Source organism: Danio aesculapii, chromosome 16, assembly GCF_903798145.1.
Source record: "Danio aesculapii chromosome 16, fDanAes4.1, whole genome shotgun sequence".
NCBI classification, from domain to species: Eukaryota; Metazoa; Chordata; class Actinopteri; order Cypriniformes; family Danionidae; genus Danio; species Danio aesculapii.
This window is the reverse complement of record NC_079450.1, coordinates 35,307,536-35,328,318: the sequence shown is the minus strand read 5'-3', so window position 1 is coordinate 35,328,318 and position 20,783 is coordinate 35,307,536. Positions and strand designations below refer to the sequence as shown.

General features: G+C 38.8%; 1 protein-coding gene across 2 annotated transcripts in view; it reads right to left on the bottom strand.

The window, feature by feature from the left end:
• grik5 (glutamate receptor, ionotropic, kainate 5) overlaps positions 1-20,428 on the bottom strand; it is a 183,693-nt gene extending 163,265 nt beyond the window's left edge. For both annotated transcript variants that reach the window (XM_056475318.1, XM_056475319.1), the window contains exons 1-2: positions 20,179-20,428; positions 3,228-4,300 (exon numbers count right to left, since the gene is read on the bottom strand). The gene's annotated coding sequence lies outside the window, so the exon portion shown is untranslated. The remainder of the gene's footprint in view (positions 1-3,227; positions 4,301-20,178) is intronic.
• Positions 20,429-20,783: the final 355 nt, after the last annotated feature.

Genomic DNA, 20,783 nt, shown 5'->3' with positions numbered 1-20,783 from the left:
CAAGTTTTAAAAAAGGCAAAAGATCTGGACGGTCAGTGCTCTGCCATTTCATACAGTAGAATGCTGTACAATTTACTTCTCAAAGTGTATTTTCAATTCTGTTTGTCTTTTTCCTTTGACCTAATGTCTATACTCAACTCTCAGATACCATAATAGAAGAAAATTGATCCAAATTTGAGGAAGTACAACTTTAAATAAATAAATTATTATTTTGCAAGAACACAATGAAAGTGGCGACATAGACTTTCATATTGTTACCAAAAAATTCTAATAAATGCTGATCTTTTTAACTTTTTCTTTAAAAAATCCTGAAAAAGTGTTAACAAAATTTTTTTAAAGGCACGGTATGTAATGTTCGCCACTAGAGGGCGCATATTCACAACAAACAAAGGTGTAGTTTAATGATGCCTTGACTGAATGTGTAATCATTCGAGTTGTTGTCTTCATTACCTCCTTCGGGACTCATGTTTAGGCTGAAATCATGTTTATGTTTGAGCTGAAGTATTCAAAACTTAATATTTTGGTGATACGAAGCAGAGTGAGGCTGAATGTTGTCAAATCGAACTTAGGCCACTGAAGCAATTGATGATGAGAGGAAAAACTCTAATGCAGTGGAGCTTTTATTATGCCACTGCTGACTGCTTCCATTTTTTCTGATCGTGATCACATGGGGAAGAAGCCAGTGGTGGAAAGAGTACTGACAAATTATTTTCAAGTAAAAGTACCATCACTTGCCCAAAAATCTAGTGTAAGTAGAGTTAGGGGCTGATCCCACCGAACAGGCTTTTTGCGTTGAGAGACGCTTTTTTTGAATGATTTACAAACGGCCGTGAGTGTTTTGCAGGCTGCTTATGCACCTCGTGTTTTAACTGCCTGCTGCCTTCTGTTTTTGCTGTTGCGCACCATATGCTTGCTGCTGGAAAAAAGACAACTCTGAGTGGAAAGAGCGTGTTACGTCAGTCACGTCTTTTTCATTCTCCAATCAAATGAAAGCAGTGGCGGGGTTTCCGTTGAGGTGCCTGTAGTGTTAATGTTGTAAAGACAACTACGGTGACTTTTGAGAGTGGAGGAGAAACTTGTGGATGCTGTCTTGAGTTATCCGGTGCTGCATGACTCACAAATCTTGAATTTTACAATATTATTACATTGTAAAGTTATACCAATATCAACAGCAACACTCGCGGGCATTACGCAACTGATTCAGTCATTGCCTAGCGACAAAAAAAGCACACCACACTTCTTTTTTTATTGTCAACAAAAAGGCAGTGTGGTGCGCCTCGTGTTTTTGGAACGTAAAAGCTGTTGTAAATATCACTCAAAGTATGAGAATAAAGTAGCCCTTTTAAAAGTACTCAAGAGTAGTGAGTAGTGAGTATTACGCTGTGAAAAGCTGATGTGTTTACATGTGATGTGTGTGTGTGTGTGTGTGTGTGTGTGTGTGTGTGCGTGCGTGCGTGCGTGCGTGTGTGTGTGTGTGTGTGTAAATGTAACATTCTGTAGTGCATTTAGTTATAGTTAAGGCCATTTCTGTCATCATACAGTAAACATCCGCCATCTTCACAGTCTAAACAGTCTCTCGATCATTGCGTGTGAAGATTTTTGACATCTTCTTGGACACTTTTAATCCTTCCAAACAGTTTGTTGTATTTATAAAGCGCTCATGTCTTGAGGTTGTTCAGTATGATGTGATTAAATTTCTTTGTGCGATTCAGACAGGAATCACAGGACTGATTTTTCTAATCCCCATAGACAGGAAATACTTAAGTAGTGACTACAGGTTGAAGGAAAGTAGTGGACTAAAAGTACCGGTACAGCACTGAAAATTTACTCAAAGGAAAGTAAAGGTACACATTTATAAAACAACTTAGTAAATTACCATTTCTAAACAAAACTACTCAATTACAGAAATTTACACCATAGGTCTCAAACTCAATTCCTGGAGGGCCGGAGCTCTGCGCAGTTTTGCTCCAACCCTAATCAAACACAACTGATGCAAATAATCGAGTGTTCAAAAGAGTCTTGAACACCTTGATTATTTGCATCAGCTATGTTTGAATGAGGTTGGAGCAAAACTGTGCAGAGCTGCGGCCCTCCAGGAATCGAGTTTTAGACCTATGCTTTACACCATTGGATGAAGCAGCAATATTTTGTCACACTACATACATTTTAGGGTTCTGTTATAATGCTGCTCTGCAGTCTAATAACACACAACATAATAAAGTGTGTTAGATGTTTTACTTTTACTATAAAACCAAACCAGAAATTGAGGGTGTGTGCTGTTATTAGCATATCAACACAGGACACAGTCCATGTCACTAGTTAACATCGCTTCTTTTGCTGAAAATATAACTGTTCTAGTAATTTTTGGTTATTATAATGAAAAAAAAATTGACATATTGTGCCTTTAAGAAGCACAACTGTTCTCAACATCCACATTTCTTGACCATTACATCAGCATATTAAACTGATTTCTGAAGAATCATATGACAATGAAAACTGGGCAAATGATGCTGATTTTCACCAAACATGGGAACAGTAGAGTTTCTCTCAAATGTCACAAACTGTCTTCAATAAAATTAATCAGTTGAGAGAATAACACTTCCTTAAATGTTTATATTATTAATATTAATATCTTCAAAAGAGCTTGGAACAACATGAGAGTGAATAAACGTCAGTAAACTATCTATTAATTCAGATTACGCCAGTCTTTTCTCACATTCTCGCCGAATCCCAAATGCGCACGAGCAGCTCAAATAGTCCTATTACACGGCTGCCTACAAAAAGCCATAAATGCACTCCATTTACTCAGAAGAGGATATTGAGGCCCGCAGAGCACCGTGGGAAGTGCGTGCGTTGGGAGTGTGTGGTGATGTTATTCATAGTTCACTGGGCTGTTTAAGGGCACATCCCTATTCACTTTCAGGTGATGGAGGGAGTCAGATCGCCCCATTCCTCACACTACGAAGGTTACACAAGAGAAAACAAAACAAACAAGTGGAACTTCATCTAATGGGCATTGACAGGATAAGGTGGGCGTCGCAGTAATAAAAGCCTCGTATTGTCTGTGAAGCAAAAAACACATGTACGATCACTTCAAGCGTACCGGGTTACATGACCGGCAAAACAAACAACAAGCTTAAAGCCTTTTAAGCCTAAACAACTGTTACAGATTCATTCCAAATGCTCACTCATGCACACACGCGCACAGCAAGAATAAAAATACTCACAGAATGAAGCGGACCTTGTCAGGAACAGGGTGCCATGGATTGCCGTGGTAACAAGTGAGCGCAGTCCTCTGGGGAATCGCCACACGTCTTCTAGGATGACAGGTTGAAAGTCACAGAAATGGAGTGGTGTGGAGAGTCTCAAAGGAGAAGGTATTCCAGCTAGAAATGATCCATCCGAGAGCCCTTCACAAGCTGTGATTCTTATAATAATCCATTTCGATGAGATAAAAGTAGGGTTTTTTTAGCAAACCTCAAGCACTCTCAGGAAAAAACACTGAAGTGTCACTGTTGCTTATTTATTTTTGGCCTCTTTCTGTTAATGTTGACCCTGCCTGCTTGGACACAGAAATAGTAGGGAATAATAGGCGATTCTCTCGAATTCTGCACTCCAAGAGACAATCACACGCTCTTGCATGCACATCCGTACTCTTCTGCGCACAGTTTTTCTAGCTTAGCTGCCTCTTCCTGTCAGCCCTCGGCACAAACCCTCATCCATTCCTGCTCAGGACTTCTGAGTCTCGCATACACACACATAAACACTCCAAGACCAGTCAGCACTTTTACCCTGCTTTCCTCTGCCGCCTCACTCTACCTTACACGTTATTGCTTTTAGTTTCGCAGCGAATCATTCTTGGAGCCCACCTGCCACATCTGATGAAGAGCGCATCGACTTGACACTAGAATAGATTCAAAAACATATAGTGGGAGATATGAAGTCTGGGAGCGAAAATCCTCCAGAATGACTTGAGCTCAAGTGTCTGAGAGGACAAACTGATTAAGGAGCCCAGTGCTTGGGTGGAAATGTGGAGAGCAGCTCACGCTCTGTTCTCCGGCACCCTCATCAATCCAGCTATCCTCCAATTCCCACGGCTCCTCCCTTCAGGAGTTTGGGAATGAGCTTTGGCACGCCAGACACTCCCACTCTCCTTACAACAGCACGTCTAGGATGGAGGCGGGTCAGGTTATGGCTGCTCCAGGGGCCGTGGAAGCTGATATTGGGAAAAGGAGGGGCGTCACATCTGTCGCCACGCTGAGAATTTCCTCATCAGAGTTTCTTGGTCTTGCTTTAAGACCTAAGAAGACAAAAACACCAATAAATATGCATGATTAATTATACGTTATGCTGTAGCACAGATGGCAACCTTCAATATTTATATGACCGTTCTACTATTTTGAAATTTTCTAAATTAAAACCATTATTTGATCATAGAACTTCTTGGCTCACGATATACAGTCACACTACTGAGCTTTTTACAGGTCATGCCAATGATGGCACTGTGTCTGTATAATTAATGTAATGTTATTGAGTGAATGTGGCCGTACGTGACAAGAACATTACATTGCAATCAATATCCAATCCAAACACAGCCTCATTATCATACAATAAAACCAGCGTATCATGACCGAACTGACATTAGCAACTACTTATCGTGTCTAAGTACCAACATCATGGACATATACAGTATGTTCATTGTGGCCCCACTAAATCTGATTGTTGAGCCCATCATTCACTGTATTTATTAATGTTAATGTGTGCAAATATGTAATTACTCAGTTTTTATATTAATTTCAGTATTATTATTGAATAAAATGCAAATGTTTAGATAATGTATGCACAATACAGCTTGTAAAAGTAAGTTTCCTGTCTTTTAGTGACTTAATTGCATGACAGACCTCCTGCAGTTTTGTTTATCCAGCAAGTGGTGCTAAGTTTGATTCATTCATTCATTTTCCTTCACCTTAGTCCCTTATTTATTAGGGGTTACCACAGCTGAATGAACCGAATTAATGAACTATTCCAGCAAAGGTTTCACACAGCGGATGACCCTCCAGCCGCAACCCATTACTATGAAACACACACACACACACTCTTACACATACAACATGACCAATTTAGTTTATTCAATTCATCTATAGCGCATGTGTTTGGACTGTAGGGAAAACCAGAGCACCTGGAGGAAACCCACTTGAAAAACATGCAAACTCCACACAGAAACGCTTCCTGGCTCAGCCGGGACTCGAACTAGCAACTTTCTTGCTGTGAGGCAACAGTGCTAACCACTGAGCCACTGTGCCGCCCCTAGTTTTGATATTGTTTTTTTCATTTTATGTATTAGGTTTTCACCTCCTGCACTCTCAAAATCATTCCACGTAATTGAGCAGCTTACCGAATTCTGCACAGAAAATGAAAAAAATGTCTGCAGATTCTGTCTGGCCCTATGGGTATCCCTATTTGATTTCTCAATGCATGTTTCGTCTTTTATTGTAAATGATTCATTGGTGCACATTCATCTAAGAAATGTTATTCAATAAGTAACAACCAATAAATTTTACATCAGAAACAGGCTTTTGGATATGTAACTAGATAGTCAATGTTTTAACAAACTAGTATTAGGTTTGAATCTTGCATCTCAGTGTTCAGAGTTTTGATTTGGTTTGATTAAAATACTGGAGCTGCTCTGATCTGTTAATTGTTAATCCTTTGTTAGTGTGGTTCATGTAAATAAATGTGTACACTGGTGTGCACCAAACAATTAGACAGAGACCTTTTAGAGTGGATTCATAACTGTAATTCGTTTCTCTTGATTCCTTTGGTCTAGACCAGGGATGCCCAAACTCGTTCCTAGAGGACCGATGTCCTGCAGAGCTTAGCTCCAACTCCTACCTGGAGGAGTTTACTGTGCCTATTAAGAGAATGATTAGCTGTTTCAGGCCTAATTGAGTCTAAGTAAGGTTGGAGCTAAAATCTGCAAGACACCAGCCCTCAAGGACCAAGCTTGGGCACCAGAGCTAAAGACCAATAAAAAAAAGTTATGTTTAGTTCGGATTGAGAACTTGCAAAGAGCGTAGAGTATGTTAAAACGAACACCATCAGGAATTCCTCCGTCACACATACAAACTACCATGATTTGATACAAAGAGATGTGTTTCTTATGCTAATACCAAACAGTGTAACAGAGGCCAGCTACAAAAGTGCTGTACAGGTAAACCTCACTCCTCTGAATTCGAAAAGGTTCTCTAGCGACAGACACTAGAGGCTATGGTCTTATACCTCCTTGTTAGAGCAACCGACTCCCATGCAAAAAGTCGCCAGTTCGATCCTAGCTAAGAGCGGGTTGGGTGGTGTAGGACCGGCATTACATTGGTGCTGTGACCCTGATGGGAGTGAGGTTTATGGGGGTGAGTGTAACAGAGGCCAGCTAGTGAAGTGCTGTGCAGGTGAACCTCACTCCTCTGAACCTAAAAATGTGCTCTTGTACCAAATGCTACAGGCCACGGTCTGTAGCCTTCTTGTTAGAGCGACCGACTCCCATGCAGAGAGTTGCAGGTATGATCCCAGTTCGGTGGTTACAACAGCAATCTGTAAGTTTTTAGTTTAGCAGCTATCTCATATGAAGTTATACGATGTCATTAGTACAATTTAGTATGATTTGTCGATCCTCCTTGGGTTTATGGGTGGGGTTTCGGAGCAAGCCTCCATTTAAAACAGCCTAGATTTTTTTGTCTAAAAATAAATGATATTAACTTGTATGAATTAGCCCATTTTCTAACAATGCATACGTTACATTTCCTTGTGAGATTGGGCTGTCATAATAGGTATGCCAGAGCATTCGGTTCCTTTTATGGTCAGATCTTGTGAAATTATCAGGGGCAGACTTAACCAATAATCGAGTAAGCAGCAGCTTAGGGTCCTGGGGAATTTGGAGGCCCCACTAATGCCAAGAAGCCTATATTAATCGTATAGCTCATTTAAACATTTTCTATCGTATGTTGTCAAATCTGTCTATAACTATTAAGATTTTAACATTACTTCTTTTCAAAACCAGGGGACCCCATGAATAATGGAACATTCCTTCCGTACTGCACATGTGTGAGGTGTGAGCGCTTCAATCAAATACACTGCCAGTCAATGTTGCGAACTTAGTGACTTTTCAGACCCCCTTACCACCAAATTTTAAAAAAAAAGTGACTAGCAAATATTTTTAGGTCTTACTGAAGATTTTTAGAGATTGTGCCGTTCCTAACCTTATTCTTCGCGAGGAGCTGCGGGTGATGCCGTCAGTCTCTCCACCACCTCAGAGCACTCAATGACAGCACAGTGCCACACGGCTGTCTCTCACACCTGCAGCATTGAGAGCAGATCATTCCCTTGCATATTGACAGCAAATGTTTTATCACCGCGAGTGAGTGGTATTTCCCTGGTCCAGTCAAACTCATCTACTTCTCCTCTATTTTAAATGTAATCATTTAAATGGAAAGTTTATTCTTTTCTTGCTGTTGTTCACAGTCATAGAGATTTTAGTGACACCAGTCTGCCAGCGATCAGAGTAGAGGTAGGTAAAGTGTGCAAGAGTGAGAATTTTGAGAACATTTGGGGGAAAATTAAACAGCGACAAACAGCGAAACGCAGCTTCCTCTGTGATCCTGTTGTCTGGCCGAAACATTATTTGTGAATTTATTGCCTTTAATTGTACATAAGGAAAATAAAGGTTCCTTTAAATATTAAAATATATAAAATATACTTTAAATCATGTCATGTTTTTGGTACACTAAGGTGTATTAAAGTCTGTTGCATTCCTACACTGTAAAAGTAATCCCCAATCTACTTGAGAAATGCTAGTAAACTTTACTAATTTTGGCAAATTTGTAGACTTTACTTGATTTGACTGTGTTAGGTGAACTTTAACGTGGATCCAGTAGATAAACTAAAGAACTTGAACTGTACTGAAGTTCATCAAGTAGGTTTGACTAAAGGTTGGAGCCATACAGTACCACACTTTGGTCAGCAGGTGGAGTAAGATCTGCACATGCGCAGACGGAAGGTGCATTCACTCGTGTGGCGCCATTTGAAAAAATAATAATACATTTGAGAAAATAAGCAAACATTTTCCACACAGGTGAGATATTTTATGCTTTATGCATGTATATTATAATGGTTCATCAAAAAGAGCATGCGTTTTGTGTATCATTTCATTTCATAAATTTCCCTCATGTGGTTTTCAGGTTTTTGCTAACCTTAGAAGCTCCAACGTTATTATTTTTTTTCTCGGTTGTGGTATTTATATTCTATTGAATATTAATAATGTTGGAATTTCTTCTGAGAAAATAAATGTTTTAACTACATTAGTAAGCAATACTTGATATAAATTTAAGAGGACTTATTTGACCTAAGTAAATGTGACTCAGTATAAGTAAGAATTTTCTACATTAGTAAATAATACATGATATAAAATTAAGATGACTCAACTGACCTAAGTAAATGTGACTCAGTATACAATAAGTAAGAACTAGAAAAGTAAAGTTCGTTGACAAAGTTTATGGTGGCTAGAAAAAAGCCTGGTCTGAAAGTTTGAAGTAGTTTTAAAGTTTAAATAATTTGAGTAGTTTTTAAGAAGTATGAAACAGTCGACAGACAGATAACTACATATATTGTATGTTAGCATGTTTCATGTATGGATTGCCATGTTTCTCACTAAGTGGTTGATAGGGGGTTCTGAGTGGTTGCTAAGGCACTGATAGGGTGATCTAGGTGGTTGCTAAGGTGTTGCTAGGCAGTTGCTAGTGTGTTCTAAGTGATTGCTAAGGTGTTGCTAGGGTGTTCTGAGTGGTTGCTAAGGCTTTGCTAAGTGGTTGCTAAGGTGTTGCTCTGTGGTTGCTAAGGTGTTCTAGATTGTTGCAAAGGCGTTGCTAGGTGGTTGCTTGGGTGTTCTGAATGATTGCTAGGTGGTTGCTAACATAAATTAGCATGGTTCTAGTTTGAATTGGTATGTTACTAACATAAATTAGCATGTTGTTAGCATTGCTCTATAAATTAGCATGTTGCTAGCATGTTTCTAGTATAAACTTGCATGCGGCTGGTATGAATTTGTATGTTGTTAGTATGTCCAATGTAAAGTCAATGGCAGTTTTTTTAATGGAAGTCTATAGGACAGTTGCAAGGGTGCCATGAGTGGTTGCTTGGCTGTGGCTAGTAAGTTGAATGGTCATCAGTGATTGGCAAAATGGTAGTCTGAGTTAAACGAGTCCAACCTTAAGTCTGTATGTCAGTCTGGCGCAAAGTTATGAGGTCACAAAGTTTGGTCCAATGTTAAGTCATTGGACTTTTCCTAAATTTGTGGGTGTTTTCTGAAAACTGTAAGTCGAATCAGCTGGAAAAGATATAGCAAACTGAGTCAGACCAGTTTGGAGGTTTGGAGTAAGTTTGGTGGCTGTAGTATGAACGGTCTAGGAGGAGATGCATATAGAAATTATCTCAGAAGAAGAAGAATATTACGTTTCTGTAATATAACAGTATGTTGGCTTTCTCAAGCACCATAATTACTTTTCTGCATTAGTAAATATTACTAATGCGATAAAGTTTTGATTACTTAATTGAATGAATAAAGGCAACAAGTTTGCATATTTTAATTACGTAAACTTAACAAATGACTTTTTACAGTGTATTTCAGTTAAATCGCAACAGAGTTTAAATTCAGATCCAAACTGCTGAGTGAACACTAAGCAAAGAACAGAAGAACCAAGAGAAAACAGCCTCAGTGTGAACACACCTTTATTCACTTTTCATCATCCACTAAATTGGATCCAATTATTTCTTGTCCTGTACCTTATTCCCTCATTGAATATAATGTTTCATTCAAAAATATATTATATCAGGAACAAAATGAGTTGCAAATGGGATTTCGCTTAAACTAATTTATTACAATTTGCTCAATGGAGAGCAGGAGCATTCTCGAATTAGACCACACTTTTATAAACATGCAATAGAGGGTTGAGTCAATCTGTGCAGACTTGGTCATGGGTTTCCTGACTGTAATTGTAGGTGGTCATGTCATATAACAGCCTCATCAGAGCGTCAAACTCTCCTGTGAGACAGACCGCTCTATAAATATGAAAGCAGCAGGTAATTAAAGGTGGATCCCAGTGTGGAGCCGTTCTATCTAGATTCTTATTTCCTTACAATTCTCCATGTCATGCTTTGATTATGAGGGGGTCTCTCTCATCAGCTGGACTGATATGAAGGGGAGGAGGAGGAGAGGGGTGAAGGGAGAAAAAAAAGAGTGATGAGATATTGGAGAAGAAGTGACAGGGACGATGGCAGAGTGAGAATGAGACATTAAAAAGAACTGCATTAAAAGGATATGCTCAGTTAGAAGAGAAAAAAGAAGACAGGAGAGGTCATCAAAGAGGTGTAGAGACAAAGAGGGAGAGACAGGGGGACACTGGGAGAATGGAGAAGGCAGAATAAGAGAATAACTTCTGGGGGAGGTCAGTTATGCAGCTCTTGCAGCAAAAGTCATACGTGAGAAGCACACCCTCAGAAACCAATTACAGCTTTAGCCCTTGGAAGCCAGAAGCATGGAAATAAGAAAATATGCTCTTTTCCTAAACATTAGGACTTATGACTCACATATTGTGCTTTCATAACATTTTACTGCAAAATACTTTTTATATAGCTGTCTCTTAAAGTAATGAAATATATTAACATTTACCTGTGTCTGAGTCAAGCCACTTTACCTGTGCACTGGCAAGGCATAAAGACTTATATTTTTCAAAAATCGAGCACACTCACTGTTTTCATTTATTAATAGTGCCTTGTTATTTTAAAACCCTTCCTTTTCCCTCATGTGGTTTTCAGGTTTTTGCTAACATTGGAAGCTCTAAAGTTATTATTTTTCACTCGTTGTGGTATTTATATTCTATTGAATATTAATAATGTTGGAATTTCATCTGAGAAAAGAAATGTTTTAACTACATTAGTAAGTAATACTTGATATAAATTTAAGAGGACTTATTTGACCTAAGTAAATGTGACTCAGTATAAGTAAGAATTACTTTTTCTACATTAGTAAATAATACATGATATAAAATTAAGATGACTCAACTGACCTAAGTAAATGTGACTCAGTATACAATAAGTAAGAACTAGAAAAGTAAAGTTCGTTGACAAGTTTGAAGTAGTTTTAAAGTTTAAATAATTGAAGTAGTTTTTAAGAAGTATGAAACAGTCGACAGACAGATAACTACATATACTGTATGTTAGCATGTTTCTAGTATGGACTGGATTGTTTCTCACTAAGTGGTGAATAGGGGGTTCTGAGTGGTTGCTAAGGTGTTGCTAGGCGGTTGCTAAGGTGTTGCTAGGTGGTTGCTAGGGTGTTCTGAGTGGTTGCTAAGTGGTTGTCAAGGCGTTGCTAGGAGGTTGCTAGGTTCTTCTGAGTGGTTGCTAAAGCTGTATGCTATATAAAGCTATATGATGTGTAGTACATTTTCCTCATCATTGACTGATACTCTTTTTGAAAACAGATGTGCTTTAAAAGGGGCCGAAACATAAATATCATAAAAATTTAAGGTACAATCTTGTTTAATGAGCAAAAACATCCATTTTATTTTGCTAATAGCAATGTATGAAGCAGCTCACACAGTCGCTTTTAAGGCAAGCAGCGTTCTGAACCATTACACAATAGGTGGGGAAATCTTACTGCCTTCGCATGGAATTTCAGTACATGTGGATTTATTTTAAACTGACTAGATTTTACTCTTGGAAATTAATGAGTTCGTTTGAGCAGGTCAGGAAATAACCACTTGAAATGCTCTAGCAACTACTATAGACCTATTAAAATCATCTTAGTAAAATCTTTTGACATGAAAAATCTTGTTTGTTAGAGTTCCCATTGAGGTTACTGGATTTCACTTTTAAAAATGTATCAAATAAGAGTCCATATGATCAAATTAACTATTGCTGGTGTTGATTTTGCCCAGAAGCAACCACATGGCAGAAGACAGTAGCAACCACATACCCATAAGCTAGCACCTCTTAAAAAAATCTTGACTGGAGTTTACTCTTGTGATGACAACTTTATGGTGGTTGTGTTTTGTTAGGAAGAAACCATCAAATAGCAACAACCCAAAAAAAACCTATCAATTATTTAGCAATATGCTAATACTTTCTATATTACAAATGTACTTATAAATGAGGGTAGCAAAGCAAATCTTTCAATCTCAATTAAAATGACTAATGGTTCAACTGCAATCGAAATAACTGCATTTTGCAAATGCCAGTTTGCCTATTGTGACAACTTTATCAGAGTTATTTTGACAGGAACATCCAGTTATACTTAATGAATTGCTGCGTTGCTGTAACCCAACATTTGGTACATAAAATATGGACAAACCCAACATTGGGTTTATTTTTTTTAATTGCATTTAAATTACAATTTTTAACCAAACAGCTGTGTTTGTCAATATTTGACCCAATGTTAGGTTACAACAAATAGCATTTTTAGAATCTAGCAATTACAACATAATATCTTAACATCTGTTAACATGTTGCAAACATCTTAGCTGCACAGCGACATATACCTAAGACTGAGGTTATTTCATTTTGTCATGAAATAAGCCAAACCATTTTCTCAAGATCAAAAGTTTATGCTTAAAGAGCCCCTATTATGCATTAAAAAGAGTCTTAATTTAGTTTTGGGTGTCTCCAACAACATGCTGATATGCATGCGAGGTCAAAAAAACACTTTCATTGTCTTATAATATGCATTTATTCTTACCTAATTATCCCAGCAACTCCCATATGATTTGTTCAGCGATTCATTTGTTCCAAAACCCAACCTTAGCGCGATGCTAATCTGTGCTGATTGGCTGGATGATCCAGTGTGTAGCGACTGGTCAATTGCATTCAGCGCAAGACAGAGAGAAACGCCCACCATGGCTTTTCAACATTGTTGAAGTAGTCAGAGTGCAGAGTATATGTGTTAGCCCAATGCAGGAGTGCATTAAAGCAATGCAGTTTAACAGCATCATATTGCTCTATACTTAACCATAAGTAAAAACAGTGACACACATTCAATATTAATCCACGCAGCGACAAAAGCTGGACTATTTTAAAACTTGACCACCACACTTGTGTAGGATCACAAGCTCACAAACGCATATAAATTGGTAAAGAATGCGTCACGCGTCACTTTTTCAACATGGTTTTAGACGCAATATTTGAATATAAAGTGTTAACCAGATACAGTTCAAGCCACGACGAGCAGTTACAAGTAACAAAACACAATTAAATTCATATTTTGAAGCTAGAGAAAACAAGGAGGCAACCAATTTAATCGCACTTACACTTCTGAACTGGAGAATGAAACTGGTCCATGAACGACGTACTGATTAAGTTCCTGACAGTGTCTCATACATCAATAGTTTTTTCTGGTTCTCCTTTAACAAATGGCTGACAAATCCCGTGTTGTGGGGTAAATTATTGCATTAATCACCAGAATGTTCACTTATTAATATTTACTCATCTTCAGTCCCACACACACCTGCAGTTTACTAGCATTTGAAGGGAAAGGCACGTTCACGTTTTACCGGATCTGGCACTTTATATTTGGTATTATTACATGTCGACGTCAATACAAACAGGCAAAAGATCCGGATGAACAATGAATCATTTAAACAACGATTCAAATCTTTTATTAAAAAAATCGATATTTATAAACAAGGTGCACTTTTCAGATTTAAATCTCAGCTGGATGTTCTCATTCACTTAGAGCTGGTCATTTTTAAAAAACCCATAATAGGGGCTCTTTAAGGAAACAACCAACGAGCCAGGAAAACACCTAGTAACTACCTAGAAAACCTTTGCAACAGAGCAGCAACATGGTAAAACCTTTTAAAACATCAGTGTATCTCCTCTGGTTACATGTGCACTTCTCAATTTGAACTTGCATTTGGGGCATTGGAGGTGGGTACACTAATATTGATGCAGTCTCTAGAACCGATCATTAGTGCACCTCTGGAGGCCAGCAAAGAAAGCTTTACTCAAACAGCTCCTATACCAGCTGCCCTCCGTTACACGCACTGCCCTAAACCTCACTCCTATCCGGATCACAGCACCAGCGTAACCCTATAGGGTCTGCTCACAATGCTCTGAGTGGGATTTGGGCGACAGTAAAGACCACAGTCTCCTGCATCAGTCACTAATGCGCCTCGTAAAAGCAGTGAAGTGAGATTTACTCACACAGCTCCTACTAGCTGGCCTGAAATAGACTCACTCCCCTTAACCTCACTCCTATCCGGGTCATAGCACCAATGTAACCCTTCTGGGTCTGTTCACAATGCTCCGAGCAGGATAATAAGAACAGCGAAGACCACAGTCTCTAGTGTCTGTCACAAATGCGCCTTCTCGAGGCCAAGAAAGTGAGCTTTACTCATACAGCTCCTACTAGCTGGCCTCTGTCACAATTAGCAATGTCCTGGAAAACATGTGCGAGTGTGGTGAGAAATTTGGATTTAGAAGAACTCAATCATTTATTTCAAGGCAGTGTGTTTACGTTACTATTGAACGCCCCCCTATTTTTAAATCAGCTTCTTATTAATGGTGTATTAGCAAAATAATAGAGCAAATAAAGTAGTTGTCAATCAAAAAAGTTGATAAAAGAGAAATCAAAGAGACAGACAGAGTGGATGGAAATGAGAGAAGGATGTCTGTGAGGGGCTACAGTCCTGACATTGGTGTCAATCCTGCTTATCACACGTGTCGCTCTCAGAAGTGAATTACTCTGTCTCTTTTCTTCTCTATTTCCAGCCCTTCCTCAGACCAGCCATATATCTACTAACACAGACGGTTCATTCTTCACACTCGCACATTTACACAGCCCACTACTCATAAACCCTGTTAGATAGTTAATAAGGATAGAAGGGGGTGAGATGCAGGGTGAAATGGACACTAAAATATGAACAGGCCTGAACCATGACCTTTTAAAGCTCTCGAAAATGCTACTGATCGATACACTGCTATCACCACACACACACAACCCCATGGGAGCATTTAGCATGTTAGCGCACTGTCACTTATGAGAGAGTAAGCAGGTGAGATCTGTTCTGTGTGTGTGTACAGTGTATTCCCTATATTGCTGGGACCATGCATGTCCCTTTAAGTATAGCAATAGCAGTTTAACCTTTTGGGGACATTTTTTATTTCTTATTTATTTATTTATTTAGTTGGTCCCCTTGAGGACCTGTGCTCTTAAATTACACAGGACTAAGTATTATGAATATGTAAAAATGCAGATTGTTGCTTGCGAGCATTGGGTTTAGGGGTAAGGTCTATAAGAAGTCCCCATAAAGACAGCTACTTGTGTGTGTATGTGTGCGTACATGTGTTAGTGTGTTTGTCAGGTGGGATGAAACAGAGACAAAAAGGGTAGAAATCTGGATCGATGTAGTGTGAGAAATCCATTTGAGGCACCAGACAAGAGCTGCCATGTACACTTCACACACACACACACACACTTACACAAGTGCAGAGAATGTGAAAAAGACTACATGTGAGTTAGTGAGTGAGCTGGATCTGGCTGTTAACAGTGAGCAACAGTGTCCACCGCAGAGACATAACAGACACAAACACACAGAGACAAACAGCAACAGTGCCAATGTGTGCAACCAGATCTTTCACTAATGTAAAGTCTTCACCCTGAATGTAAAGTGTGGAAAACCACTGCAATAATCAGCTTCTTCTCAATCAGTTTTTGTACACACATCCTTAAAATACGATTCATTTATTTAAGTAACACATATTTGTTTTTTAAACTGCCACATGGTTTAGATGTTTGAAGACTAAATCAAATTATATTTAAATAAAATGGAAAAAAAAATTGATGGGATTATTATTGTTTTAAGAATGTTTATGCTTATAAAAGAAAAAAGGGTAAAATGTAAAAAATAAATTCAATACAAATAGAATTTAAATTGTTTTAAACAGCCTATTCGAATGTTATCACTCTATTGAATGGGCTTTATCAATGGTTATCAGCTGATATGGGCCACTAGTAGGCTCGAAAGGCTGTTATCATCCATCCACATGGTTAATCTGCAATAGATCACAAACAGCTGCGGCCAGAAGTAATGAGAATTATTTATATTATTTATAAAATTTCCCATTACCTGTATTTTATTAATGTCTACCCCTACCCCAACTCTAAACCTAACCGTCACCATAATGTAAAAACAGATCTGGATCTGGAGTCTTCTCTATTAGTAGAACCCCTGGAAAAAAAGTGTAGAATCACCACTCTTGGAAGATGTTCATTCAAATGTTTAATTGTGTAGAAAAACAAACACATAAATGCCACAAAACTATTTTCATTCAACAATCCAACCTTCTGGCTTTATGAAACACTTAAAAAACGAAAAGAAAGAACAATGTAGTCATTTACAACAGTTTTTACCATTTAATTAGAGAAAAAAAATATGGAATCACACAAATCTGAGGAAAATTATATGGAATCAGCATGTACTTTGCAGTTTTAAAACAAACAACTGTATCTGATTACAACTGCTATAGTCAGCAGTTCAAAAAGAGGTGTTGAACCAAGCTGGGGTGCGATTCTGAAAACCATCGTTAGCCAATTAAGGTCACAAGTTGCGTCGTTACAAACATAGTTTGTTGATTTGCCGTTTCCCAAATCCATCGTTCCAACGAACATTTGTAAACTTGTACAATTGCAATAACACCTCTAGAGCAGTAGTTAGAAGCATAGTTCCTGGCTGTGTTCTATTTCCACTTACCCCCCCCCCCCCCCCCATGCCCTATTCCTTATGAACTTTCCAACATTTAAACTTGGAAAGATAAAAAAACAGTAAGGTCATCTCTCTTATGTGTAATTTGCTTTCGAAGTATTTTTTACAGTTGAGTTTTAGCGATCTTCATATTGACAATCGCGCTCCCTTTGCAGTGCATTTTGAAAACATTTAAGTAGACTTTTACAATAAATAAAATAAAATAATGAATAAACAAGATCCTGCTTAATAATAATAAAAGTAAAAATAATAATAATTATTAAGTAGGATTTTTCTTCATTTCTTAATAAATAGCCTACTGTAACTTACAACCATTAACGATTTGTATGATTTATATATGGGATTAAAATACGTGTTAGCTAAGTGGTTTAATGTTTAAGAATAGAATCTGGATTATTCTTAATAATATTTGTTAAAGGAACATTGGCCCACACGTGCCATTTACATATGTTTCAAATAATATGGAACATGAGAGCATGTGTTTACCAAAACTATTATTAGATTTTTTTTTTAATTGTGTGCTGCTAAAACAATATAATTTGCACAAAAAAATATGGGTTTAAAGAAGTCTCTTACTCCACCCTGTTTAGAGCGTCATTATGGCTGTTTTAAGTTATAACTGACGTGGTTAAAACGACGGATCTGCGACAGAGAAACTACAGGTTTTGGGAAACACTCTTCACTACATCGTTCTTTTAACAAACAATGCATCGTACTATGATAGTTCAGCTGCGAGTTACGTCATTGTTTGGGAAATGCACCCCTGATTGACATAACTCATGCCTTCAACACAAGAGATGTCAGCTGAAACTAAGGAGAGGACTATCAAACTTCTCAAGGGTAAATCTTCACGAAATGTTGCGAAAGACATTGGTTGTTCCCAATCAGCTGTGTATAAAATCTGGACGAAGTACAAATCAAATGGGAAGGTTGTACAAGTAAAGCATACTAGTTGACCAAGGAAGATGTCAAAGCGTCAAGACAGAAAACTTAAAGCAATATGCCTTCAAAACGAAAAATGCACAACAAAGCAAATAGATACTAGTAGGCGCAGAAGGCCCCTACTGGCTGATAATGCCCATTCAATTGAGTGATAACATTCGAAGCGGGTGGTTTTAAAAATGTTAGGTTATATATTATACAGTTTTTAAGAACTTTACATTCTTCATTTTTGTGGCATTTATAGTGTTTCTATTTCTAAAAACATTTTGATTAAATTAAAGGATTAAATAAGAAAATATCAAAAAGCCAGTGGGTGAAGAAACTATGACCCCGTTTACACTGCCAGTTAAATGTGACCCAATCCTGATTTTTTTGCTCATATGACACAGATCAGATCTGTTCTATGACCGTGTAAGCACAAAAAATTCTCACAAGGTCACCCACTGAAGCTTAGCAGGGCTGCGCCTGGTCAGTACCTAGATGGAAGACCATATGGGAAAAGCAAGGTTGGTGGTGGAAGTGGTGTTAGTGAGACCCAAAGGGGGCGCTCAACCTGCGCTCTACGTGGGTCCTAACACCCCAGTATATTGATCGGGACTCTATACTGCTCAGTGAGCTTTGTCTTTCAGATGAGATGTTAAACCAAGGTTCGACTCTCTGTGGTCGTTAAAAATCCCAGGATGTCCTTCTAAAAATAGTAGGGGTTAAACTCCTGCATCCTGGCCAAATTTGCCCACTGACCTCTGTTCATTATGGCCTCCTAACCGTCCCCATGTTATAATTGGCTTCATCACTTTGTCTCCTCTTCATAAGCTGGTGTGCGGTCTGGCACAATATGGCTGCCGTCGCGTCATCCAGATGGATGCTGCACACTGGTGGTGGATGAGGAGATTCCCCCCAATATGTAAAGCGATTTGAGTGTCCAGAAAAGCGCTATATAAATGTAAGTAATTATTATCATTATTAGTAACCACCATTTGCTCTCACCAGACCTGAGATCTCTCTCGTACCCACATATTTCTGTGAATGGTGGGGGACACCATATATAAATCAAAGGCGCAAGCTGCGATGACAGCCTCCTCCTCCACCTCAAAATCATTTTAAAGTTTGGCGAACTTCGCATGTTTCGCAGAGCTAAAAGCAAGACAATTTCTTCCATCGTGGCTAGTGTGGTGCAGATGCTAGAACCAGCCTTTACGCATGCGCGACATCGTAAATTGTATGGCAAGTGTAAACACATGAATCGGTGATCGGTCACAATTAAAAGAACGTGCAAACGGGCTATCTTACTATCTTACAAAACAGAAATGATTTGGTAACACTTTAGTTTAAGAACTGTTAAATAATGTCATATAACACTGAAAAACAAATATTCAAAGCTGATTCCTTGGATTTACAATTTTTTTTAAGTTAAGTGATTGTAAACAATTTATTTGAGCTGAATTTAATCAAACAAATTAAGTTGAACATGACTTAATTCAATTTGTTTGTTTAATTTCAATACATATACATTGTTTGCAACAATTTTGCAGAGATCATTTTTTTCAGTGTTCCTGCCAATTAATAAGATATTCTAGTACATTCCTAATCCTACCTTCATAACCATTAATAAGCAGCAAATTAGTGTTTATTGAGATAAAAGTTTGTTAATAGCCAGAATTATAAGTGTGACCAAAATATTTTAAACATACTATTCCATCCACCCAATGTAACAGTAGTTTATTTAATAATATTGATTTCTTGAGAATCCAGACAAAACCCTTAACAAGAAAATGATCATTGGAATAAAAATAGAGAAGAGGGACAACCGAAACAACCAAAAATTTCCTCAAAATGTGCCAGCAGAAGAAGACAGCCAGCTCTCTCTCTCTCTCTGACTCAGACTAGAGGATGGAGGAAGAATAAAAAGCAGGGGAGATCAGGGAAGAGGGGAGCAAATGTGAACGGTGCGCTGAGATTGAACGCAACGGCAAATGAGAAATTCATCAAGAGTGATGCCAGAGGACATCTCTGACAGGGAGATGAAGCAAAAGCAGAGGAGCCGAGCGAGATGTGGAGAAAGAGCGCAGAAGAAGAAGAAGCGTGAGAGGCTGTTGAGAACTCACCCCTGTGTGAGAGTGCTCCTCCTCAGGTTAACACAATCCCTGCTCTGTGGAGCCATTCTGAGCAGAGCCCGTTTGGAGCACCGCACACTGTCTACAGAATACCAATCACACGCCGGCAACACATACACACACACACATACACACGGGCAGGCAGGCAGCGGCATGACATACTCTTCGCTCAGTGTTTCAGAAGCAAATCACCCTACTTGTGAGCTTTGAATGAAATGGTCATAATGAAAGAAGCAGTGATTTTACACACACACAGAGAGAGAGAGAGAGAGAGAGAGAGAGAGAGAGAGAGAGAGAGAGAGAGAGATACTCACAGTGAGACGCAGTTCCAATGACGACCCCAGTGATGAGGGACAACAGGCCGATCTACTGAGGAACTGAAGATGAGAGGATTGGTGTGAAGCTCCTCCGGTGCGCCTCCTCTTTTCCTTCAGTCTTCTTCAGCGTCGCACATCAAGATGCTCTGCAATCTTTCTCTTGCTCCCTCTGTCCTTTTCTCCTTTGCTTCCCTTTCTTTTTCAAGTCCCTGACAATGTTCATAGCTGTAATTCCAAAGCACAGCAGTGCAAGCTGCATTCACTCTGACTCCAAACCCCCTCCCTTCCTCATCTGCGCTCTCTCTCTCTCTCTCTCTCTCTCTCTCTCTCTCTCTCTCTCTCTCTCAGCTCATTGTATCCCCATACCTCCTCTGCTCTCCCTCCAATCCAATCAGCTCTCATTGCTTCTCTCGCTGCTCCTTCCTACACCCCTTTTCTCCCCTCTCTCTCCTCCTCCTCCTTCAAAGACAAATATCAGGCAGCATCAGTGAGATCACTATCTTCTAAGTATTCAAAGAAATGTAGAACACCGTCACAAATGTTAAAACACTTGACGTGTCTTGACGCAGCAGTGAACACCAGGTAGCAGACGTCACAATGGC